The sequence below is a fragment of the Mus musculus genome, chromosome 18 (assembly GCF_000001635.26).
Source record: "Mus musculus strain C57BL/6J chromosome 18, GRCm38.p6 C57BL/6J".
In the NCBI taxonomy this organism is placed as follows: Eukaryota; Metazoa; Chordata; class Mammalia; order Rodentia; family Muridae; genus Mus; species Mus musculus.
The window spans coordinates 36237486-36243461 of record NC_000084.6 but is presented as its reverse complement, the minus strand read 5'-3'; the positions used below and the strand labels follow the sequence as shown (position 1 = coordinate 36243461).

Genomic DNA, 5976 nt, shown 5'->3' with positions numbered 1-5976 from the left:
ACTTCTAAAAAAAACTTTAAATGATATAATACTTTAATGAAAATGCATTTATCACATTATATTGAGAGATAAATTTCACAAATGACTTTTTTTTTAAAGCTATGATAAAGGACTAAGCCACTCTTTCCCCTTGAACTGTCTACCTGCCACCAGATGTACCTCATATCCTCGGTCAGAGAAATTTTCTCTCAAACAGTGCTGTAGACAGGTTAACATGTTCCTACTTTCAGTTCTATATTTTCAAAACAGTTCTATGTTTGGCTCTCGTTATTTATAATACTGTTTTTTGTTTGTTTGTTTTTCGGGTTTTTTGGTTTTTATTTTTTTGATATGATCTCTAGCTCACTTTGGAATTCCAAGACTGCCCTGTCCACTGGGTGCTTTTTCTCTGAATGAAATCCGGGGTAGCAAGGACCCTAAGCTATCCTTTTCCTGTTCTGGTTCTCCCAGCTCCTAAAGGTGAAGGGTGTGGGGCTATGGGGGTCGAGAGCACTAAGTTATCTTTCTTCTTATAACTGGTTCTTCAGCTGTGAAATCTCCCGCAGAGAAACCCACCATCTGGACCATCGGGGCCTTCCAGGCTGCGAGGAGTGAGCGACCTGTAGGAACAAAAGAGGAAAGTTTCAGCCTTTAGGAGCTCTTGGCTCCAATTTCTCCAGAATGGGTAGGGGTAAGGGGTGGCTCTTTCAGTTTCTGAGTGATTGTGTTCTTCAGGGTTAAAGCTGTAAATATTAAGTGCCAGTTCTAAGGTAGTAAATGCCATCCAATCGGGCTGCTTCTAAAACTAAGCACAGCCCTGGCAAATACCATTGCTGTTCTCACAGTGGTATCTTTTACTTACTCTATACTTTGACGGAGAAAGAATGGAACAAGCTCCGTTTTGATTCATGAATGTTGTTTTTATTCTAAATGGCCCCTGTGAGGGGAATGCAATTGGACACAAGATCTATGCAAATTCACTTGCATACTCAGAGAAGGCAAATGAGGCTTAGCTCTTAGATTCCTTGATCAGGCTCCCTGGGTGAGAAGGCTGAGGAAAGAGGTGTCTGTAGCTGAATTACAGAGAACGTCACGTTTGAGAAGGGAGAGGAAAGGGTTTGGCTGCCACACAGCTCCCGGCATTCCAGAACCTGCATATGTAAGTGAGCACAGCTGCCAAGCCAGAGAAGGAGCTCAATGAAAGAGCAGCCTTCACTGGCACGAGGGCGCCCAGGGCACAGTGCGCGCGCAGCGGGAGAAAACGGAACCTCTAACTTTGCTGCTGGAGGTCTTGACCCCATTCCCCAATCTTTAAACCACAGATTACCTTCTTTTCCTCTGTTCTCCTGGTCAGACCACGACTAGGGCAAAACAGGAAAGGCACGAAATTTAAAGAGAACCCTGAGGTAGTTTTTTTTATTTTTTGTTTTAATTCACCACTAGTTAAAAATAAAACAGAGCAAACTCCACAATGAATAGAATCTAAACATCTGAAATAAGGACAAGGTGTATCCCTGTCTCTGTGGCCTCATCCCTAGGACTGATTCTGGTTCCAAACTGCAGAGAGCAGCTAGATATCTGTGGTTTGCCAACTGATTCATTAAGACAGTGCATTACAATATTTATCTCGGTGACTGAGTTTCTTTTTTAAAAATCTTTCTTTAATTTGATCCCTGAAGTGAGTGCTTTGTTCATTTCACACATGGTAGCCTTGGGCTCATTTCAACTCTTTCTATAAAAACAAAAAACAAAATAAGGGGCTGGAGAGATGGCTAAGCGGTTAAGAGCACTGACTGCTCTTCTGAAGGTCGTGAGTTCAATTCCCAGCAACCACATGGTGGCTGACAACCATCTGTAACAAGATTTGGTGCCTTCTTCTGGAGTGTCTGATGACGGCTACAGTGTACTTAGATATAATAAATAAATCTTAAAAAAAAAACAACAAAAAAACCCCACTCTTTTTAGGGGTTGGAAAGATGGATCACTGATTAAGAACACTTGCTACTCAATTCTAAGATTGGAATTCAGATCCCAACACTCACATCAATGGCTCACCAAAGGGTTGTAACTCCAGTTCCAAGAGTCTCCCTCTCCTCTCCTCCCCTCCCCTCCCCTCCCCTCCCCTCCCCTCCCCTCCCCTCCCCTCCCCTCCCCTCCCCTCCCCCTCCCCTCCCCCCTTCCCCTCCCCTTCCCCTCCCCTCCCCTGCCTATATAGGGGGATTTATTAAAAACGGCTTATAGGCTGCAGTCCAGCAAGTCAAAAAATGGCTGTCTATCAATGGAGGGTCCAAGAATTCAGTAGCTGTTCAGTCCATGAGGCTGAATGTCTCAGCTGGTCTTCAGTATCTGCCAGAATTCTGAAGATGGAGGCTCTAATGCCAGGGAAGGAGTGAGCTGACCAGTGAGAGGCAGAGCCGAGCGAGCAGGCAGAGAGAGCAGAAGCTTCCTTCTTCCATGTCCTTTATATAGGCTTTAAAGAAGATGTGGGCCATATTAAAGGTGTATCTTCCCACCTCAAAGATCCAGACTAAAAGTGGGCCTTCCTATTTCATCTATCTATCTATCTATCTATCTATCTATCTATCTATCTATCTATCTATCCATCCCACACAGATGTGCCCAGCCATTTGGGTTTTAGCTCATTCCAGATATAGTCACAAGTCTACCTCTTGTCAACTTGGCACACAAGCACATCTCCTTCTATCAGACTTAGTTTCCAAATGAAAGTAATAACCAGGTCATAATTATGCCCACCATGATATAACTACTCATACAACCACTAATGCATTATAAATTTAGTATAGGTAGCAGTGTCTCTTGAGGAACAGTTTTTAAGCATCTCAAAGTTAAATATGATAACCGCTGATATTCTCTTAATTGATGTTACATTACATGATAAAGAAATTGGGGAAAGAAAATGTAAATATCTGTACAAATAAATTCTTTACAAAGTAGTAGAGGAACGCATGTAAATGATAATCCTCATTTCTGTCACTGGTCATGTGGCCTTAGCTGCCCTAGGCTCCTGGAGAAGTGACCTATAACCTATACCTTCATTCCTGAAGGGTCTGCGCCCTTTCTCATTCTGCCTGGATTGGGTGGTTGTAGTTTCCCATTGACTTTAACCACAGGATGTGGTAGTACCAAGAAATGCCCTAAAGGATCCCTGCACTCCAGACATCTCTCTTACCTCCATTGTGGAGGAGCAACCCAATTTCCCCTTGGTAATCTGGATCCATCAACGCTCCAAACACGGTTATCCCTTTCTCGGGCTGTTGGTTTAAGGATATCAGAAGCTCAAAGAGGCCAAGGGGAAGTCTGAGCTTCCAGTTCAATGGAATGTTTGTTGTAGCTTCAGGCAAGAGCACTCCTCCCTCTGGAAACAAAACTTCTAGGTCAGCAGAACTTAAGGTTGCAGGAACAGGAAGCAAATTTTTTTCCTAGTGGGTCACTAGGGGTGACAGTGAGTGGAACTATTTCCTTTTCCATCCCTTGATTCCTGAAACTGTGTATCCTGGCTATGGGAGAAACCATACCTTATATTGGATGCTGATTCAAAGCAGATACTGCCTCTGGGAGAGTACTGCCGCAGCCCTCCAGGTTGCTGCTATCTGTCACTGTAACTGTCTTCAAAAGGCAACTGTGTGTTTCTATAAGGCTAGCTTCCGGATGGTGGGGAACATGGGGTACATTTCTCTGGCTGTAAAGTGAGTTCCTTGATCTGCAGCAATACTGTGTGGAATACTATGATGATGGAAAAGGCAATCTGTAAGTTCGTGTATGAACTTCAGCAGAGGCAACGGGTGCAGGAAAGGCAAATCTATAACCACAGTAAAAATCTACTCCAGGCCGGGAGGTGGTGGTGCACACCTTTAATTCCCGCACTTGGGAGGCAAAAACAGATAGATCTCTGAGTTTGCAGCCAGCCTGGTCTACAGAGTGAGTTCCAGGATAGCCAGGGCTACACAGAGAAACTTCATCTGAAAAAGAACAAAACAAAACAAAAGAATTTACTCCAATAAGGACAAAGCATTGTCGATTCCATGCAGGAAGTGAGTCAGTGTAGTCAACCTCTCCCAGATCATTGCTGGTCACTGCTGGTCACTGCTGGTGTCGTGCCTGGAGCTCAGTGTTGGTCTCTGCTGTTAGCATATCTGGCATTCAGTATTAGCTGTAGACAGGTCAACCTCAGTAAGTGGCAGTCCATGTTGTAGAGGCCAAGTATAACCTCCATCTTTGTCATCATGGCCACTTTGTTTATGGGTCCACTGGGCAATGACAGGGATGGCTGGGAAAAGAGGCTGAATATCCACACCTATCTACTTGATTATTGAACTCCTCCTCTGCTGAAGTAAACTCCTCCTCTCCTTTTGATGCGCATCTACATGGAACACAAGGATCTTTACATCTTTTGCCCATTTGGAGAGATCTAGCCACATACTGCTTTCCAAGATGTCTTACCAATCTTCTAATCACTCACTCTCCAAGGCCCTGACCATTCAGCCAATCCAGTGGTTATAGGTCAAGAGTCAGGGAACAATCACACATTTGGCCATTTCTCCTTCCAAACCAAGTGAATGACCATGCGTACTACCTGAAGTTCTGTCCCACCCCTATCCCTGTGAAGAGTTCCCTTTGCCTGGGTCTTTCAGGGTTGTCCCAGAAAGGAGCTGCAGTGAATGCTGCAGCTGTCTGCTTCTGGGTGATGCCTGCAAATGTGCAGAGCTGACAGAAAACCAGCCCTAGTCTTTTCTCTTCCTCAGTCAACTGATCATGGAGCATGCCCCACAGGCTATGGATGCATGGCTGTCAGCAGATGGTATTGTAAGGGGAGTAGAAACCACAGGCATTTGGGCAACTTCCTCATGTCATTTGTTTGTGCCTTCAGGACTTGCTTAGGCCTGATTATGTATTTACCACTTCTATTAGAGAATAGACAGTTGTGTGTTCATCTTACTTTATAGCTTGGTGGGTCAGATAACCCACTTCGTGATGGGCAGCTCAGGTCACATGGTAACTTGGAGGCCCATTGTCAAACTTCCAGTTTTCACTAAGGTCCAATAACTGTCTCTCAAAGGTAGACTAGTAGTCTGCAGATGATGGTAGAGCCTTGCTCCCAAATTCCAGAGGTATTTCCTATAGGGGCCTGCCAAAGGCTCCAAGCATCTTCCCCATCTACCAATGACACCTCGAGTATCACTGGGTCTGCTGGACCCTACGATCCAAGTGATAGAGCAGCCCTCACGACAGCATGGACCTATTGAAGAGCCCTTTTCTGTTCCAAGCCCCACATAAAGTTAACAACTTTCCAGGATACTTGGTATATAGGCTGGAGTAACACACCCAAGTGAGGAATGTGCTCTCTCCAGTCTTTCTCTCTCTCCAGTCTCTCTCTCTCTCTCTCTCTCTCTCTCTCTCTCTCTCTCTCTCTCTCTCTCTCTCTCTCCCTCTCCCCATGCCCTACATCACTGGACTTCTAAGAAGTTCAATGAGGTAGAAAGCCCTTGAATTTTGGTTGAATTTATTTTGAATCCTCTGATGTACCTGTGTGTTAACAAGTCCAAAGTGGTTGGTACCTCCTGCTCACTTGGCCTACATCATAACATCATCAATATAATGAACCAATGTGATATTTTGTGGAAGAGACAGCTCACCAACATCCCTTTGAACCAAGTTATGAAACAGGGTCAGAGAATTAATATATCCTTGAGGCAAACTGTAAAGGTATACTTGCTGGCCTTGCCAACTGAAAGCACATTGCTCCTGGTGGTCCTTATAGATGGGTACTGAGAAAGACATTTGTTATCAGGAGATGTGTTAATCTGCTTAAGTAAGGACACCACATCTGGAGTAGCAGCTGCAACTGGATCACTACTTGATTGAGTTTTCAATAGTCAAGTGTCATTCTCCAGCCGTCTTCTGCACTGGCCAGACAGGAGAGTTAACAGGAGATGTGGTGGGAACCGTCATCACCCCTGCAACTTTCAAGAAAGTCTT

The 5976-nt window shown here is 44.6% G+C and overlaps 1 long non-coding RNA gene across 1 annotated transcript; it reads right to left on the bottom strand.

The window, feature by feature from the left end:
* Nucleotides 1–261: 261 nt before the first annotated feature.
* Nucleotides 262–3301, bottom strand: Gm41695. The gene is made up of 2 exons (XR_877311.1): nucleotides 3170–3301; nucleotides 262–599 (listed from the first exon to the last, which is right to left on the bottom strand). It is a non-coding gene; the product is annotated as a predicted gene, 41695 (long non-coding RNA).
* Nucleotides 3302–5976: the final 2675 nt, after the last annotated feature.